The sequence below is a fragment of the Zalophus californianus genome, chromosome 5 (genome assembly GCF_009762305.2).
Source record: "Zalophus californianus isolate mZalCal1 chromosome 5, mZalCal1.pri.v2, whole genome shotgun sequence".
Lineage (NCBI taxonomy): Eukaryota > Metazoa > Chordata > Mammalia > Carnivora > Otariidae > Zalophus > Zalophus californianus.
In genome coordinates this window covers 134,702,687-134,723,713 of record NC_045599.1, presented here as the reverse complement: position 1 = coordinate 134,723,713, position 21,027 = coordinate 134,702,687, and the positions used below count along the sequence as shown (strand labels likewise).

The following is a 21,027-nucleotide window of genomic DNA, read 5'->3' as shown; positions in this document are numbered from 1 at the left end:
GCTACTGGTGTCTGCAATAATTCTGTCTGCCAACTAAACTGATATTTGAGGATGAATCCTGGCCACTATTTAAACTGAGGCATAACACAAGATCCATATTTATCTCAGCTTTCATTCTTCATTTTGCCACCTGCTCACTCATTGTTTACCCGACACATCCAAGAGAACAGGGCTTATAGTTTTAATGTAGTCCCCCCCTGCTTTTCTGTTGCCTAGAATAGCAGCTGACGAAATGTGTAGGCTTTGGCTTCAACCATCACGCCATCTCCAACTGCAGGAGATTAGCACCTGGAGTCATTCACATGTTCTGGTGTCTCCAGTGAGTGTGGCCACTAGCAGTTATATACATTCTTAAATATGCTTTTTTTCTTTTTAAATTAAATTCAAGTATACTTTATATGTAAAAAATGCACATATTTAATGTATGCGTTTTGATGAGTTTGGATATTTATGCACACACCTGTGACATCACCACAATCAAGGTAATAAACATGTCCATCACCTCCAAAAGATTTTGTGCATCCCTTGTTTTTTATTTTGTAGGTGTGTGTGTGTGTATGTGTGTGTGTGTGTGTGTCTAGTAAAAACACTTAGCATGAGATCTACCCTTTTAAATTTTTAAATGCATAACACAGTATTATTAACTATAGGCTCTATGTTGCATAACAGATCTCTAGAACTTATTCATCTCTTGTAAATGTAACTCTATATCCATTGAATGCCAGTTCCCCATTTTCTCTTCCCTACATTGTCTCAAGTTGCCCAAGTTACTCAGAATGCATTCTAAACTGTCTCTATTTTTTTAATGTCATCTCTCATCTATTTCTCTTGGTTGGTTTTCTTCTCCCTCCATTTATTTCCACCAATACATCAAGACCATTTCTGCATCAGGATCTTTATACCTGCTTCTCCTCCTGTTGTGGAAAGCTCTTTGCTCACATTTTGCATATAACACTTTTTACATTTCTCAAGTCTCAACTCAAATATCACCTCCCTCAGAAATTTCTGTCTTACTTAAAACTAGGCCTCAAAGGCATTCTTGTTCACTTCACCTCATTCATTTTTTTTAAATTTTATTTTATTATGTTATGTTAGTCACCATACAATACATCATTAGTTTTTGATGTGGTGATCCACGATCCATTGTTTTCGTACAACACCCAGCACTCCGTGCAGTATGTGCCCTCCCTAATACCCATCACCAGGCTAACTCAACCCCCCACCTCCCCCCCCAAAACCTTCAGTTTGTTTCTCGGAGTCCATAGTCTCTCATGGTTCGTCTCCCCCTGTGATTCCCCTCCGCCTTCATGTTTCCCTTCCTTCTCCTAATGTCCTCCATGCTGTTCCTTACGTTCCACAAATAAATGAAACCATATGATAATTGACTTTCTCTGCTTGACTTATTTCACTTAGCCTCATTCATTTCTTTTGCAGATTGTATCACACAGTGATATTAGTGCTATTTTTATCTATTTAACTCTTTATCATCTATTTCTAAAATACATTCTACCTGACTACAGGGAACTAATATTTATTGTTCTTTGTTGCATCCACAAACACAGAGCAGTGCCTAGCACATTGCAGAACAATATTCTGTTAGCAAAAAATCAAATGAAACGGAGAATGAATGAATAACTTAACTCTTTTCTAAATCTAGGGAGTTTCCCTTAAGTCTTCCCTATCTATCATGAATTGTGCTTCTTCTCACGAGTATAAAGCTCCAAATAATATAGACATACCTCCCAACTTTCACTTGACTTCCAGGTACAATTTAGATTCTCATTTTCAAGCCTATCCATCAGACTGAATTTTTTTATACAGATGATGCCATAAATTAATTCATATATGTGATTCCATAAAGTGATCAAGTCATGTCTTTCGGAAATAACGCCTTGAAGCATGAAGTGGTCCTTACTGTGATTAGCCATGGCAGATGTTCACTACCCAAATCTGTTGGCAATTAGAGGTTATGATTTTGACTATAGCATTTTGTAACTTATCTTTCTACATTGTCAAGCTAGCATCCCTTCTGTTACTTTAAATTATTTCAATAAGAACCATACTCTATTCATGCAATGTTACCTATAATTATTTTATCTTATGCTTTTTTGAAAGAAAATATATATTCCATGACATTGCATGGGTTTAGTTCTTTTCAGCAGGTTCAAAAGAAGAGGAGGGTCTGTGTGTAGTAATCTTCAAGACATATCTAGGTTTGCTTAAAAAAGAAAAGTAGACCAGTTATTTCATTTTTCTGCTGCAAAAGCCAAGTAATATTTAAATATTCACTACTTAACTCATTAAAAGAAGAATGATTTTTTGTGTGTATGTAATGGGAATTAGGATTTTTAAGCAATAAATTTGGATTATGATTAGCATTATGGTTTTTCAAGATTTCTTGCATTTTTAGGAAAGAACATTGAATATGAGTTTTATACTTGGGGATTTCTTAAAGCTAAAAGACAATAAAAAGAAGAAAGCATAAAATTAATAGGTATAAAACAAATGGTAGCTTTGATAAAAGTGAATGAAGTTAATACAAAGTCAGGGCTATTACTAGATTGCAATTATTTTGGAAACCCTGGACATAACTAACACTCTCTATATTAAAAAAAAAAGTATTGCACCATCAATTGTTCCTGTTTTGTGAAAATTTAAATGAGGAACAAAATGAAATTTATTCTCCACAATGTTTTAGTAGGTATTCAGATGCTTTCATTGATTCTATATAATCAGAGGACTCAAATTCTTATCTATTAAACCACTAGACTAAGGCTGAAGTCTTGTGTTTATCAATTTGCATGTCAGCTAAGTTTACTCTGTGGCATGACCATAGATTATACTGGTCCTCGGAGTGCATGTGTGTGTGTGTGTGTGTGTGTGTGTGTGTGTGTGTGTGTGTGTGTGTTTTATTATTTTCCTCTAGCAGCTATCTTACAAATATATCTTTTTTTTTCAAGAACATCTAATCAAGATAGTTATTCTAGAAAAACACAAACCTCTCATTATTATGATTCCATTGAATTTAATATCTCATCCTTTTAAAGCACGTATCCCTTTAGTCAAAAATATTTGCATGGTTGTTACTGCAAAGGAATGGCAAATCCAGCCTCTTGCAAACACATAAAGTTGTATTCATAGTGAATATATATTAGTTTTTTTGACAGTGGCACTGTTGATATTTTGGACAGGAAAATTCTTTGCTGTGGTGGGAGAGGGGCATCTTGTGCAAAGGAAGATGTTTAGCAGCAACCCTGGCCTTTATTCACCCACTGCCAGGAGCAATTACACCTTGCTCAATCGTGACAGACAAAAATGTCTCCAGATAATGCCAAAGGTTCCCTGGGGAAGTAGAAGCAAAATTGTCCCCAATTAAGAACCACACAATGGTAACATCACGTATAATATTTATATTTAGATGAATAACTTAATTAAGGACTGAAAGCAAACCCTAAATAAACTGTGTAAGTTTAAAAGCAAAGGAAGATTGAGGGCTAAAACCAGAAGCTGACTAAAGTCCTGAAAAGAGGTATGCACTGGGCATGTTTTCTAATTAATTTGTATGCAAACTTAGAAGGTAAGTCAATTTTTGTGAGAATATCATTCTATTTTCCCATTTCTAAGCTATTTTTATAAAAGCTTGAAGTTCAAAATGACCTAAGAGTTCTTCTAATCCAAATCAGTAACTGTATAAATACAAAAAATGCGTCATCATAGGGGTAAATTATTCCAAGGGTTCATACTGGCAGGGCTAATCTAATAATCCAAAACTCTAGACTCCAGTCACACCAAATTCCCTAACACATTCCGTATGCTCTCAGGCGAACACTTAGGCTCTCCCCTGCAGCACACTGAACCAAAACTCAGGGAAATGTCTAAAAGCTCCTTTACACTGAAGTATGTGATTGATATGGTTTAGTAAGTTCTGTACTAATTGGCATAGAGACTAGCTGAAAAATTGGCAATTGAGGAATGTGGGAGAAGGTAGAGGCAAGAATGCTTAGGTTCAGAGAATCTCAAAAAATCACTTTTCGTAAGGACCAGCATACAGTACATATTTGTTAGAGTTTTTATCCTAAGAGTCTGTCTAACCATCTATCTTTATTCTTCCCTTGGTTTTCATTAGAATGCATTAACTCAACATACCTTTTTGAAAGAAAATCTTCATTTTTGGTTTGGAGGCAATGATGACAATAAAATATCTGTGGTATTTTTGATGACTTAGTGATCCTGGCTTACCTGATAGATACAGTACTGCCCCATATTTAAAAAGAAACAGTTGGTACTAATAAAATATGGGAAAAAAACATATATTCAGTCAAATTTCGTGGTGAATATATTGATTATTTGAAATACAATTGGATTCTCATAGCCTAGGTAGGTCAACATAAATTCTAAATGACTTAAAGAGGAAATGTAAAAGCAAAGTTATCATTTAATATTTTTCAGATCTTAGAAGGAAAACAGAAGACTAGAGAAATATCCAGCCACAATTTAATGAAAGATGTTACCAAGGAATATTTAAACAACCACTTCTAAGTCTTCATTTGCTCTTTCTGTTAGGGCTATATATCTATATTCTCTACCATGCACCTCTAGGGGCGCCTGGGTGGCTCAGTCGTTAGGCGTCTGCCTTCGGCTCAGGTCATGGTCCCGGGGTCCTGGGATCGAGCCCCACATCGGGCTCCCTGCTCGGGGGAAAGCCTGCTTCTCCCTCTCCCACGCCCCCTGCTTGTGTTCCCTCTCTCTGTCAAATAAATAAATAAAATTTAAAAAAAAATCACCATGCCCCTCTAAAGAGAAGAGCCTCCTTGTTGAGTTAACGACACCCACATCCCTACTCCATTCCCTTTCATGTGGGTCATGTAACTGGGTCAGGCCAGCTGAGCAGCCTCAGGCTCAAGAGGACCTACTAAGACTGGGTTTTGTTTACACAAGGACATCAAAGAAATAGCTGACAAATATAGCTTTGACTATATTTCCAAATATGCATTAATTTCCTATCAGTAGGAAAAAGATAATTTGGATACTTTTTGAGAAAAAATTGGAGGGAAAAAAAACACAACTTAGGGTCCTGTTGGAATCTAAATCAAAATGAACTGAAAGGTAATTAGAAAAATATCACACCACCATTATAGGCAAGACCTTCTAAAATATCTTTAAAGAAAAAACTGAATATATTAAATAAGATAAAAATGCAGTCCATGTAAAAGCTGTAATAATAACAAACCTACACATTTTTAAGGACAACATGCATATTTGGAAAAACTATATGCAACATATATGATAAAAGATTTAATACTTCTAAGGGACAAAGTACTTTGACAAATTAATAAAAAATGAGAACCACAATAAAAAAAATGAGTAAAAAATGAATAGGCAATGCCACCCAAAAAGATAAGAATCAGTATATTATATATTTGTCACTATTTTTGCTGACAAGTCTATTTCAAATACCTTTTCAATATTGACTGAATGACCTGCATTTTAATTCCTGAATCCCAAGACAGAATTCTAACGAACAGATTTCTCAGCCTCCTTTGCAGTTAGGAAATCCACATATGAATTTGGCTGCACAAATTTGATGCATCACAAATTGAAATGATACATAAATTGGTAAAAGTGTTTGCAGGCAAAAGAACCTCAGGGCAATAAAGGAAATGTTGACTTTATTATCAAGCCTGGTAGAGCTGATGGCTCAAAAAAAAAATATCCAGCTGAAATTAAAAATGAAATGTTATCATCCCATGGTCTGCAGTAGCAAAATAGCTAATTAAATTATAACCTACGGTAACCCACAGTAAAATGCTCCCTGAGCACAAGGCTTTGAGGAATCAGGTGGCTGTTCCAAGAGGTCAATATATAAGGCATGAGGAATGCGTGAATTGTGAAAGAGTTGGTTGTTTCAAATTGTACTGACAGCTGAAGGAAGAATAACAAGCTCAAAGACCTAAATCTTGGTTCAGGGTACAGAGAGAAACCATGGGAATTTTATGACTAATAAAATAATCTTGTATCATCTACAGCTGTAAACCTAAGGCAGAGCACTAATCTCAAAAATTTGATCCTGCCAATTATAAAATGTTAAGTAGGTTCACACATAGTCTCATTACTACCACAGCATGAAAACTACTGAATTAATTTAGAACAAGTAAGATTCTGAATATTGGAGAAGGGAAATGTGGTAGGATCCAGATGGCTCAGTGTCCCCCAAAATCCCAAATATCCCTGATTCTTCACTTTTAGCAAAAGCAACCCTTCCTTCCAAGTGCAATAAGGCCCCTTTTTGCTTTTGCTTAAAATCCAATAAGGACCTCATTTGAGAGAGTTACTTTACAAGGGAAAACTATGCTTATTATGTCCATCTTCTACCATTTCTAATTACCTCCTGATCTAAATTAGAATCAGAAACCTATGTGCCCAAGGGAGACAATTACAAATTCAGATTCTAGAAGACAGGATTAAGAATAAAAACATTGCAAGAATATTTGGATCTGTATCAGCAAAAATCTAAAAAATACATATAGGATTAAATTTTGAAAGTAATAAACCCAGGATTACAGAACATCATTTTATAAGGCAACATTTATTAATATGTTGCCCTTCCCGTAAACTTTAGAATTATTGTGCTAACCTCAGCACATGATAATGGGGTTTGCTTTGTTGCTTTATTAGCTAATTAAAATATGGACTTAACGAAGACTCTGAGATGCTCAAAACTCTTTGCTATTTTGTGTATAAGAGATTCATTTAATTAAGGAAATGAGAATGGTAGAGTAGTTTTATCATATGTAATTCCCACAATTTACTCCTTATGTATCTTAAAAGAGGATAAAAAATCCTTTCTAAACTGCATATTAAGAAATACATACATGATGGCATACCAGCCTCTTCAAAAAGTATTGTAGAGGTTTTTCCCTGTTAGCTAGGAATGCTGCTAAGAGATTATGCAGTTAAAAAAGCTTCCCTATTTCCATGAGCATGATGAGACCCTTGAGTATTGGTATTTGAGAGCAAATCTGAGAGTATTTGAGAGCAAATAATACCAGTGGACCATCAGATGCAAGATGTAATTTCTGTAATTAATAGTGGTTCAAAAGAGCATTTTTCAATGACTAATTGATATAGTCTCTAGGACTGAAACAGATGTACAGCTCTTCAAGGTCTGTAAGAATTATATAACTGAAAATCCTTTAGGTTGGTCAGGCAGAAAAATGACTCTCCAACTACAACAGAGATTTGTGTCTTAGCCAAATTCCAGAACTGCGTCACTTCAAAGACTCAGAGACCAGTGAATGATTAAGTATTTGACCACACCTGGGTAATAACCGTGATAACAGCAGAAATATCTTCTCCCTAGTTTTTCCAAATGAGATTTGCTGGGTTAACTGTGAACCAGGAGGACAGAAAGAGCTAGACATTTCGAGAACTTTGATAAAATTTTCAAACGTATGAAAATACTTAGGGACCTAAAGGATTTTCTGATTCACCACTCAGATTGGGGACAAATGAGTGTTAAAATGGACTTTTGATCTAACTTCATCTCATGATCAGCTCAGTGAAGCCTCAGACCTATCCAATATCAATGTACACAGTTTCTGGGCATATTATTGAAATGAACATGCTCAGAAACTGGAAGAAAATCCCCAATAGATAGCTAGCATTCATTCCTTTTTCCTCTTTCTTAAATATTTAATTTCATATTCAGATTTTTATACTCCACTCCCACCTTGTCAGCTCATGTACCTAAAGGAAAGACTTAACCATATCCGATTTTACAAATTCCAGTAATCCCATGCCCCTTGTTCTTGATGGCTTCAAGGATAGAATTCCAAGAGGATCTCTTTAGTTATTCCTGTGACAGATCTCTTTCACTTTCTCTCTTTTCTGCCTGCTAGTCATTAAGAAGAAAGCATGTAACCTAGATTACTACTATTTTACAACCATAAAGGGCCTTATCACTGGAAGAATTCAAAACTGTGAATGAAAGAATAGATGCAGAAGAAACCAGGTACTTAAACAGCATAGAATCCCTATATCAGACAACTGTAAGGTTGACCCCTCTCTGGTCTTTTAGTTAACCGAACCAATAAATTATTTTAGAGATGGAACTAGATTCACCAACTGGAAGTTCACTAAAATTTGCAAACAAAATCATCCTAACTTTCTGTGGCCAGCTGTGAATGCATAACTGAAAATAAAATGGTATTTGTTGGTTTAACTCTACACACAGAACAATGTATTATAATTACATTAATTATGAAATTATTTTCTAACCCAGGTGTTTATTTTTTTCTTGATGAGAAAGCAATATTTTATTAAACAAGAATTCTGGCCATCTTAACATTAAATATGAAAAAAATCATGATACTATTACTCACTTGGTAAATGTGAGATATTTCTAAATAAATTTCCAGTTAAGAAGATATTTAATGATCACTTCAGTGCAATTTATACTTCCTGAGAATTTGCCATTTGAATCCCTAAGGATGTGTTTTGTTAAAGGTAATATCTTATTCGTTAGAACCACTAAGACATTTCATAAAGGGTTTAAAATTTATCAAAGGACTTACTTATTAATGTTGTGTCATAGATTTTACCTGTTATTTAAACTTTTTAAAAATAGTTTCAAAAAAGGCATAAGGATTTGAAACTTTGAACATCTGAGTCTTAAGTCTAAACCACAAATTTACCCAGTGAATAATTTAAAACCTATAACTTCACTAATATAATTCATAAATCTAGTACACAATGTCAGGTATTTTAAGTTAAATAATTTATGTCCAATTTTCTTCCTAAAATTGAGATGCTCACATGTAATTATATTCAATTTCGTAGAAAAGAATCTCATTTACATCTTGCTGAAATGTGTAAATCGGTGCTTAGAGTTACCCTTTCCGTGCTCTTGCCCTTTCAATTTAAAGATATAAGTTAACAAACACTTGTATAAATATTTAAGGATTAAGAAATTCACATCACTATTATATACTCTTACTAATTCAAAAATAAACTCATGTTTTGAGTTATTTTTAAGATTGACTGTTTTCATAGATTACTGAACAATCCTACAGAACACACTAAAACAATAAAGAATAACACATAAAAATTAAAATTTTGACAGAGGCTCTTGAAATTTGCAAATAACTGAAAATTTAAAAAATCAAGAAAAAATGTTAAATACATATTGAGGATGATTAAGAATATAGGAAATTTATTACTGACACTATGCAATGCCTCTAGATACTTCTTAATATATCATTTAATTTCAGTATAAAATAACCTCTACAAAAGAAAGAGAAGTCTAATTAAAGAAAATGAAATGTCTTCTAGATACTGCTTTCAAGATCATGAATAAACATTTGGGCACCTGGGTGGCTCAGTTGGTTAAGTGACTGGCTTCGGCTCAGGTCATGATCCTGGAGTCCTGGGACCCAGTCCCACATTGGACTCCCTGCTCGGCGAGGAGCCTGCTTCTCCCTCTGACCCTCCCCTCTCTCATGTACTCTCTCTCTCTCATTCTCGCTCTCTCAAATAAATAAATCTTTTTAAAAAAAGATCATGAATAAACATTCAATTAAACTGTTACAATATTCAAGCATTACTTAGATAATTATACAATATAACTTGTTTTTCCATCTATAATTCTATGAAGTGGTCAGCATCATTTAATGAACTACTTGTTTAAACAGTTAAATGGTTCTCAGTTAGATAGAACCAGTATTTCCTTGAAATCACTATGTCAGAATATAATTAAGATCAGAGCTTAAAAGATATAGTAAGTACAAATTTAGAACCTTAATAAAAATATAAAATTCAAAAAAAAAAAAGGGTTTCATGCTTGCCCACTAAATATTTGTGCATAAAAATAGTATAGCCAAATGAATCCTGATAGTGCATTTAAATTAAGTAAATATTATGTTAATTGAAAATATGTAAAATATAAGTGGCAATAAAGCACTCAGCAACCAGCTTTACAGAATTTGCATGTTCAACCACAGTTGTCCCCTTAACTGCTTTGAACTTCTGCTTCATAACTAATTAGCCTTCAGTAACATTCCAAAGAGTGCGGTTGGACTCCATGGACCAAAAAATTACTGCCATCATGACCATGTCAAATTATTTTAATCCAATACCACCCAAAATTATGCTTATAATAATAGCTCATTTTTTTCAGAGATGGGCTCTTGAACGAACAAATGATAAATCACCTTGTGATCTATATAAAATGGATGAGGGGAGGAATGAACTCCTACCAAATGCACATTGAGATTGGACACTGATGAATTGGGGTGTATAATCTACCTTTTCAGCAGCTGCAGGAGATACAGAAAAATCACAAGACATTTTTGAGAATGGTATATAAAATGAGGATGGAGAGAGATTGCTAAAATTCTTAGTCTCTTTGGACTGCTATGGTATAAAAATACCATTGACTTGGTGGCTTAAGAAACAAACATTTATTTTTCATAGTTGTGGATGCTGGGAAGTCCAAGATCAAAGTGCCAGGAGAGTCTATGTCTGCTGATAATCCACTTCCTGGTTCATAGGCCGCCATTTTCTTTTTGTGTTCTCACATGGTGGAAGGGGCAAGGGAGGCCCCTGGGGTCCCTCTTATAAGGGCACAAATCCCATTCATAAGGCTATGCCTTCCTCATCTAATCACCTCTCAAAGGCACCACCTGCAAATACCCTCACACTGAGGATAAGGTTTCAGCATAAATCCTGGTAGGATACAAACCTCAGTCTATAGCAGATCTCTTATAATTTTAAAACTGTATGACTCTATGACCAAGAACCCATTTAAAGGTGGCTAACTAGGTTTGTAGGTATATTGATAGTGATGAAATAAAGTAATGTCCTAACGAAACTTCTTACCCCAAAGATACAAGTGTAGTGATCCCAAGGGCCACCTGCACCCCAGTGTTTATAACAATGATGTCCACAATAGTCAAACTATGGAAAGAGCCCAGATGTCCATCGACAGATGACTGGATAAAGAAGATGTGGTAGGTGTATACACACACACACACACACACACACACACACACACACACACACACACAGTGGACTATTACACAGCCATTAAAAATGAAATCTTGCCATTTGCAATGATGTGGATGGAACTAGAGGGTATTAAGCTAAGTGAAAGAAGATCAATCAGAGAAAGACAATTATCATATGATCTCACTGATATGTGGCATTTAAGAAACAAGGCAGAGGATCTTAGGGGAAGAGAGAAAAAATGAAAAAAGATAAAACCAGAGAGGGAGACAAACCAGAAGAAAGTCTTGATCTTAGTAAATAAACTGAGGGTTGCTGGAGTGGTAGGGGGTGGGAGGGATGAGGCGGCTGAGTGATGGACATTGGGGAGGGTATGTGTTGTGGTGAGTGCTGGGTGATGTATAAGACTGATGAATCACAGACCTGTACCCCTGAAACAGACAATACACTGTATAGTAATTAAAAATAATCAATCAATCAGGAAAAAAAAAGTCCTATATCTGCCTGTGGGCTGAGTCATACATTAGGTACCCAATTATATACATCTTCATATATAATTTTATATGCATAGGCTTTTAAAATTTCTAATTTATAAATTAATTGTAGTTTCTTATTTATCTTTTTATCTACCTCCATACCACTCCTCACCACATCTAACAAGGAAAACAAAAACAAACAAAAAAGAGTGTATCATACAGCATCTTGGAGTTTTCACATATACTCACAGCGACTGATATTTTTCCTTCCTCCCACATCCAAAGAGAAAAGACTGAGCATGCTAAATTCAAATAAATTTCACTAAATACAAAGGGTATAATTTTCCATTATCAATCATTTTAACCCTTAATCTCCCCACAAAGTATTCACTGAAAGGATTTGATATTTTTAAGCATCAGGAATTCTTCCTAATCAAAAATTTTCCAAGGCCTTAAAAATTATAAATATTCCTCCCTTTATGTCTTTAAATAGGAAAAAAAAGTGTTATTCTTAGAAAGTGTATCAGAATATAGAGGTTGCATACTTATAAAATTGTATATTGAAATATGGGATGTGCATTGGTATTTAGAAAGAAAACTGTGTCATGTTTCATGTTGATATAAAATTTTATAATATATTTGAATATGGAACCATAAGTACTTTGGGAAAAGTGAAACTACCATTTGATTTCTTCTCAATAGCATGCATGAAGAGAAAATTAAACAGAAGCCAAAATGTTTGAAAATCTTTGAAAAATTTTTAATAAGTTCTACAAATGCAATTTGATATTATCAGTCCACACATTTTACTATGTTTATATTAATGCCTGTATTTTAAAATACAGCAAACATTGCAAGAGAAATTCAAATAACCAAAAATCAGATTTTAAGCACCACAAATGCTTCAAATGTCTCTCTTTAAAAGAAAAAATAAGTATCATCCTGGCACTTCTCTTTCTTCTCCCTCCATAAATACAACACTGCCAAAAAATTAGTGTGTTTTGATGCATATTTTTTCTATTTTTGCCAAAATTTATGTATCCAAAAACAACACATAATTTAATTTTGTATTGTTTCTACTTACATAGTACAGCACTGGACTTTTTTTTTTTAATTTTTGGTTACATTGAGATTTGTTCATAAAAAGGAATACTGTTGGCAATAAAATGAATGTGGTATACGCACATGTATCGGCCTAGACACGTCTCTGAAAACTCCTGTAAGTTCTTTCCTTTTCAGTTTTACCATACTGACCCCAGACATAAAGCTCTAATCTCTCACAGATATTAACATCTTTTTGATCATAGTAAACATAACAATAGTTTTTTAAATATTCCTGAACTTAGATATTTCCCTATTGTCCTCTGTCAGACAGCTCAAAATAAAGCAGTTAATTATTTATACTTGCTACATTTTGACAAAATTATATACATTAAAAGAAGTTTCCATATTCCATATTGAGATGTACATAATCTTCTTCAATAATTAGGCCTCCAAATGTACTGAGAAAGAGGAGTACTAAGAAGCAATGTTTTTCATTTTGTGTAGAATTAACAAGCCTTCATTATGAATCAAGATAAGAACAAAACTTGTATACGACATATAAAATGTGATTGAGTGTCCTTTGTTCTCAAAATCTGGCCTCTGAATAAAGGAAGGTCTCTAAAAATGAAGCAGCACATTAACACTGCATTTGATATAAAATCATATAAATCGGACTATTTTTCTAGGCGGGTGGTGAGGACACGACATAGACCTGTCAAAGTTCTACTTTTCTGAACTTTATATATTGTTTAGAATTACTCTAGGCAGTCAACTCTGAATATGCCAGTTATATATGACCACAGTTATGAGGCAAAGTGGGTTTTCTTCCCCCTCTCACAGCCACGGTTTTGTAAGCGGCGCCTGCACCAGCCAGTATTCATATGAGACATAAAGAACATTGACAGAAGAGGTGCAGACAAAGTATACAAATTCCGGAAAGCAGCAATCAATTTAGCTGACTGACTAGTTCTGGACAGTTTGTTTTAACTTTTGAAGGTTTATGGAAAATTCTTTTTAGTTTCATCTTATCATCAAGGCCTAGCTGTCCGCATAATATACAAGACATTTCGACCTATCAGCATCTGACTTCATATTTTGAGGTTGAAACTGGGATATATCTGCCAACATGTAGCGGATACTGGTAGTTCTGCGGCAGTTTAATTCAAGAAGGCACCTCTTCCATCACCTGTTTACTCAAGGAGAGTCAGAACTCCCTGGTCAGGGAGCCATGCCCTTGCCTCTCACCCCTTGCCCACCATTTTGAGGGATATCAGAGCATCAGTGGGGAGAAGTGATCTAAACTCCTTGCAAACTCCAGGGCTAGTCATCACCTAAAAACCCTACAGAATCCCCATATCCATTCATTTATTTAAACATTCAACCATGCATATAGATTGTGAAGACACAGAGCTGAACAACTCAAACAGTATTCTCAGCCAGCCCTGAGCTTACATTTTTACTGGAAGGATTCAAACAAACAAACAAACAAAACAATAAATAAGTAATACAGCAGAGACAAAACAAGCAAATTCACTGTCATCAGGAAGCTTGATTTCATTGGGAGGATACCAGTAACAATCAAATAGAATAAGTTAAATATATAGTATGTTGGACAAGAGAAATGCTTAGGAAACACTGAAACTGGATAAATGGCATAGGAAGTGTTGAAAGATTTCTGTTTTAAATAGGGATAACAGGGAAAACCTTTCTGAAGGGGTCATGTTTGAGTAAAGACCCAAAGGAAAGGAGGGTGAGCCTGGCTCAGCATATACATATACATATATACATGATGTATATGTATGTAAAATAAAGGTGTGTAAAAATATATATGTAAAATAGGTATATACACATGTGTGTATATATTTTTATGTGTGTGTAAGTGTGTGTGTGTATGAAAATCTTTCCATGCAGAAGGGACATAAAAATACAAAAGCTCCACCCGAAGCAGGAGCACAATAGAACATTATATGCTCAGCTAGAAACCAAAATGGCTGAGGTGGTAGTCAGCCCTGGGAAAGCAGGAGAAGTGCTTGGAAAGAGAATGGGGACCAGACCATAGTGGGGCCTTGCCAGCTCCTTAAAGTCTTTGGCTTTTACACCAAATGAGACATTTGCACAGAGCAGTGACATAAGCTCACCTACTGAAGCTGAGAAAAGGTTGAGGTGGGGCAATGGAAACAAGGAGATCCTTTTGAATGCTACTCAATTCAGTTAGAATGAAGACTCCAGAAAAATGTCAGTATAAACAAATTCACAAGAAACAGGTGACCCTTGACAAAACGTATTCATTTAATGTGGCGAAATTTTTTCAGCCTTTGAATGGGGTAGGCAAGAGTACAAATGATGGATGAAGAATACACATACATCATATGTGGGCTGTGAGAATTTGCAAGGAGGAAGATAGGATCATGAGGGAAGAAGGGACATTCTCCTAGCTAGCCATGTCAGATTCATTAGCTCTGTTGATATTAAAAGATCTGTTCTGATAGGCTGCAAAATTTGGAATGCATTAGGATGGATGAGAATGTGTAGAATCAGATGTGTTTTAGCCAAATCACTCTTAGTTCTAATGAGAAGATGGATCACCACTCTTAATTCCTGTCAGTTTTGACAGTGATGATCATGATTCATTTTAAATCTGCTAACATAAACTCTTAGATACACAGTATGTCTTACCCTTCTTCAGGTCTCCCGTACTTAAAATTTCTAGGATAGAGGAGGCATTTATTTGTGGTGGTAGTACGGCAGCTCTCAGTATTTATGAGACACCAAACATTACTTCATGTATTTTAATTACAAAGAAAAATACAGGTCACTAGGGTTGGGGGGAAACCTTCTAATGTCACATTTATATTTTACCCATATCCACATATTTTTTAAATAAATGTTTACTTGGAATCATTCCATTTTGTAAAACTAAAAAAAAATTTAAAAAGATAGAAATCATCTAATTCCACTCTTTCACTTCCAAAAGAGGATTCTGAGACCAAATAAAGCTCTGCAACTTGCATATCTGACCTTAGTTCTGGCACTTTCCAGGACATATAAAAATGAGAGGTAGCTTCAAAGAGTGCTGTACTATAATGCCAAGTATGTGGAAAAGAAGAAAAAAAATGGCATGGCTCTGCCAGAAACAGGTTGTACTTCACCTGCCCTTTGTGTCCTACAGGAAGAAGATACAAGATTGCGGGAAGTGAAGCTACTGGATCAGGGCAGCCTCCTCGCGCTCATTCATAGCCAATTCCACGCCAGGGGTTCCTGCAGATGCAGGGCGGCTAGTCAGGCTCACTCCCGATGGTGGGGACTAGTTTTACGTCACAATCTTGTACAGCTGGAGAGCACACAGCTAATGACCACTCGAGCATGCAAGTGTCTGGTGACTGCATATAAAATATGACATACGATGAGGACAGATAACAGAACAAATGTGCAGTGACAGCCCAAAACATGTAAATTGCATAACAAATTTTAAAAGAGAAGGTCACTGTAATGTGCATTCTTATGGTAGAGTATTTCTTTCAAATCAGAAATAATTTAAACAATCAGAGAACTTCTCTTTTCAAATACCTCAAAGCCACGTGAAAGGAAAGATGATGCAACGACAGCGAGGGAGAATAAGAAAACCCCAGAGAGATCTGCAGGTCCGGCAGGAGTTTTTCAATAGCATTTAAGCATCATGTGAACAAACATATTTATGAAGTCAAACAACCCTCTGGTCAGACTATCTCTTACCTTGCAGAAAAGGAAAGCTATCAAAACAAAGCAAGCAGAAGGCAATGCTGAATTCCAAATGCAATTGCAGGGTGACCGCATCTATGTTTCTAGGGATTTGCCTCACAGCATGTGCCTTTTTTTCCCCTTCACATAACTGTAAACTACATCTGTGATGAAAATGAAAAATGTATCACTCAAAACTATTTTTTGCATTTTCAGAACTGTATCTTATCTAGTGAGAAATGAAAGTTCTCTTTTTTTTCCCCTATGAAATACGTTTCTATAACATTTCTTCACCATCACGGTATAACAGTAAGTTGAAGAAAAAAACAGGATGTAGCCAGATACCCACACAGCAACTTTTTTTCAGAGAGCTCACTAGGTGCTCCAGGGTATAGCTGGGACAAAAATCCAGCCATCAAAGAAGCGGCATCCTCTGGTGAGGAAGGACCCACTTTTAGACCAACAACACCCTTCCTCTGCACTGTTTCTTACGGAGCACTTATCAGCATCAGCACATTAAATATTTTTGTTAGATTTTTATAGTGTGATCCCCACCCTCGAATGTGAATTCCAAGAGGTCATAGATTTTTACATATGGATTCTTGTCCCACTGCTCAATCAATATATAAATGAATCAATACAAAGTTGCCAAAATTGCTGAAAATCATTTAATCAAATTGTGGGTAAATAACATAAACAAAGAAGGAGGAAAACATTCTTTCTGAGACATTTAAAGAAAGCTATAATGAGGTGACACGAGACCAGGAATGGTGGCCATGTAGGTATGAGGTTTCTATGTCAGTATATAAAATTATGTAGCTAATTCTATATTAATCACCACACAAAGGTGAAATCTAAGTCATTTCATTTGTATTCCCTACCTCATTAACCATATCCAAAGTATTTTTCTTTTTTAAAAAATAATTTTGTAATTTTATTTTTGAGATTCTAAATTTAGGAAGGAAATTAGAAGTCAACTCTTCTAAACGTCCAATTTTTGGTGAAAGCAAAATAAACCCAATAGGTATAAAGGCATGTGTTAAAGATCCCTTGATTGGTGGAAAGGGCAAGGTAGGAACTCATATTCTGAAATGCTCACTCTTTTTATTATGAACTTCTATGGCCCACTTGCCTGAATGTTCTCACGCAATGCCGACTATATTTCCAAGAAATATAGTAAAGCTAGAAAATTCTTACAGAAAGACAATGAAACTATTGGTAAAGAAATGGAGCGACTTTGTGTAGGAAGACCTTAAAGATTAGAATCTTCAATCTGGATATTCTGACATCTATTAAATCATGAAGGTTGATAGTGTGAAAACCAAGCTATCCACAAACTTCAATTATACAAGGTCTAAGGGCATCTTTTGAAGTTTAAAAGAGATAAATTTAGGACAAATAATGGGAAGTGCCATACTACTTTATTTATTAGATAGAGTGCTTATGGAAGTAACACAGGCTGAAAATACAATAGGTTCATAAAAGGTTTAGATAAAAAACATACAATAAATCAATCGTAGATTATTTAAGGGAAGTGGCCCAATATACCATTAAAACTGCTTTTATCTTTGTCAAAGTACAGGGCTCTTCTTGTTCTTTAGTTATATTTGAAGTGATCAAGCTTGAACATTTTCACACTGAAATTAAGGAACCAGGTGTCTTGGTAACTTGGGCTAAATAGCAAGAGTCGACGTGGTGCAGTTGTCTACACATAACAACTACTCAATAGCTAATTGTTTTTTTTTTTTATTTAATTTTATTATGTTATGTTCGTCACCATACATTACATCATTAGTTTTTGATACAGTGTTCCATGATTCATTGTTTGCATACAACACTCAGTGCTCCATTCAGTACGTGCCTTCTTTAACACCCATCACCAGGCTAACCCATCCCCACACCCCCATCCTCTCTAGAACCCTCAGTTTGTTTCTCAGAGTCCATAGTCTCTCCTGGTTCGTCTCACCCTCCGATTCCTTCCCCCTTCATTTTTCCCTTCCTACTATCTTCTTTTTTTTTTTTTTAACATATAATGTATTATTTGTTTCAGAAGTACAGGTCTGTGATTCATCAGTCTTACACATCAGTAGCTAATTGTTGACTGAATTAATTTCCTGTAGTCAAGATAAAATTTCCAAGTGACCATTATAAAAATGTGATTAGATATACTCAACTCTCTCTGAGGGTGCATTCTCTTCAAATGTCCGGATTAAGTCTTTACCTGTAGCAGCAAGATCTGTCTGGTCTGGAATATATACATACATATATTCCCAAATTCACAAACACTAAAACATATCAAAGGCTACTTTTCTACCAGATATGCACTATGGTAGTTTATTCTTTATAGTGCCTCCAAATGGAGAAATAAAGCCCATACTGATGTTTTAGGACATATGTAGAGTATTTTTGAAGTAGGAGAGAAAAATAGCCACAATGGTTGCCTCTAGGTATGGGGTAAGGGATTCATGTGTCTACAGTTAGAGAACCATCTTCATTGTCCATTGTACGTTAATTAACACATTGTACATTGTTTTATTAGAAACACGCACTTTCTACCAGATTTTGGTACACAGAAGGCTCTATTTTGAAACATCTTAGTCTCTTGGTGTCAGAAATTTATAAACTTCTCTAATATCATGAGTTCTATCACATTTTAAAATGTTAATCTTAGCTACAGAAAAAAAAATACCACCATTATATATTACTCTCACTCAGTAATCATGATTTGCAGCCACTAAATATCAAGAGATAATTCTGGATTTAACAGGGTCTTTTATGTTGAATTGTGTTCTCTTATCATAATTCCTGCTGCTACACCAATGTAAATGACTTGTAGATAATGTTACTGGAACTACTGGAACGTGTATAAACTAAACAAGAGAGCTTTTTTGGTAAAATGACAAACATTTGTACTTATAACACAACACAAAAAGTAGTAATTGTGAGCAAAAATGGCAGAATTAATAGCATTCAAATTAATACCAATTTTATGGAACAGATTATTTTGGTTCACAAAACCTAATTGGTTGAGTATGAATATGGCACTGACTATTAAAACAGAAATTGTTCAGAGATAGAACATATAGAACAAAGTAAATTCTTGGTTCACTTTTCTCTATTGTGGCAAAACTTTCAAATAATTCATATAATTCATCACAATAGCATTTACAGCTCACTTGGCAAAACCCGTAAGATTTAATATTTCTACCTCTGTTCTTTTTTCAGAAACTTAAAATAACCACAAAAGTAACGATGAGCACAATGGAGAAGTGGGTCCTGGAATAACATAAGAGTAATTTGTTACAAGATAGTTATTCACATTCAACATATGATTATATTAAATATATCCATACTATCATATGAAAGCTCACAGTTTTCAAAATTCATGTAACCTGAATCAGGTTTGAGAAACATTGGTTTATGTCAGAATCTCAACATGGTTTTCTAATGATTGATCTTTATAAAAATATAAAATTCCTCTTATGGTTAGAACCACATGGGAAAAAAACAACGTTACTGAGTGTTTTCCTGGTGATAACTGTTCAATTTACTAAAGCTCAGTAAGTAGTGTTTGTATGTACATTCACTTACTAGGGCTTTTTTTCTTTATGTTAAGAGACAATGAGTGAGTCAATTTATGTTATGAAGATGAGTTGAAGAGTTTGGAATCTTTCATTTCCCTTATGCTCAATTAGCTTCATGATGATTGACAAGGTTTTTTTAAATTAAATATTGTTTTGAAAATTAACTCATATTCATAATACTTTCTAATAAAACAATATACAATGTATTAATTAATGTACAATGTACAATGAAGATGGTTCTCTAAATGTAGACACATGAATCCCTTACCCCATACCTAGAGGCAACCATTGTGGCTATTTTTCTCTCTACTTCAAAAATACTCTACATATGTTCTAAAACATCAGTATGGGCCTTATTTCTCCATTTGGAGGCACTAAAAAGAATAAACTACCATAGTATGTTAGGAAAATGGCATGACATCCATGAGGAGTTTATGGCTACTTTTTAGGTTGGATGTTTTGGCAAAACTTTTCCTACCTACGTTTCCTTCTCTTCATCACTCATAAATTTTGATAACTCAATTGTATATTCTAATAAAGCACTACTGAAAATATGGCACATTTGTTGTACTTTTATATGCTTAACTCCACTTATTTTTAGGCCAATTTTCTCTCATTGAAAAAGAAAATAGGGGCACCGGGTGGCTCAGTTGGTTAAGCAACTGCCTTCAGCTCAGGTCATGATCCTGGAGTCTTGGGATCGAGTCCCACATCGGGCTCCCTGCTCGGCAGGGAGTCTGCTTCTCCCTCTCACACTCCTCCTTCTCATGCTCTCTGTCTCTCATTCTCTGTCTCTCAAATAAATAAATAAAATCTTGAAAAATAATTTAAAAAAAAAAAGAAAAAGAAAATAAAAACAGTCATGGCTAAATAAAACTTTTACAAAAAAGAAAACAGGAGTAGAAAAAAATAGATCATACATTTTCTCTGTCATACATGTGAACATGAGGTAGATGGTAAGAATAGAGGGGCAGAGACCATATTATTAGTTTGCATTCTGGTTCTCTCACCTATTAGCTCTGGGATTTGTGAAAGTCATCTCTCATTTGAAAAATGGAGATAATATTTTCATCTCTTTAATGATCATTAAGAAACATCCTAGATGTAAATCATTGTGAACAATGTCTGGCACATAGAAAATTCTCAATAAATGACAGTTATAATTATTATGGGGATTATCAATATTCAGTCATTTGCTTTAAAAC

General features: G+C 34.9%; 1 protein-coding gene across 3 annotated transcripts in view; it reads right to left on the bottom strand.

The window, feature by feature from the left end:
- CDH10 (cadherin 10) overlaps nucleotides 1–21,027 on the bottom strand; it is a 180,620-nt gene that overhangs the window by 141,840 nt on the left and 17,753 nt on the right. The window lies entirely within an intron of this gene.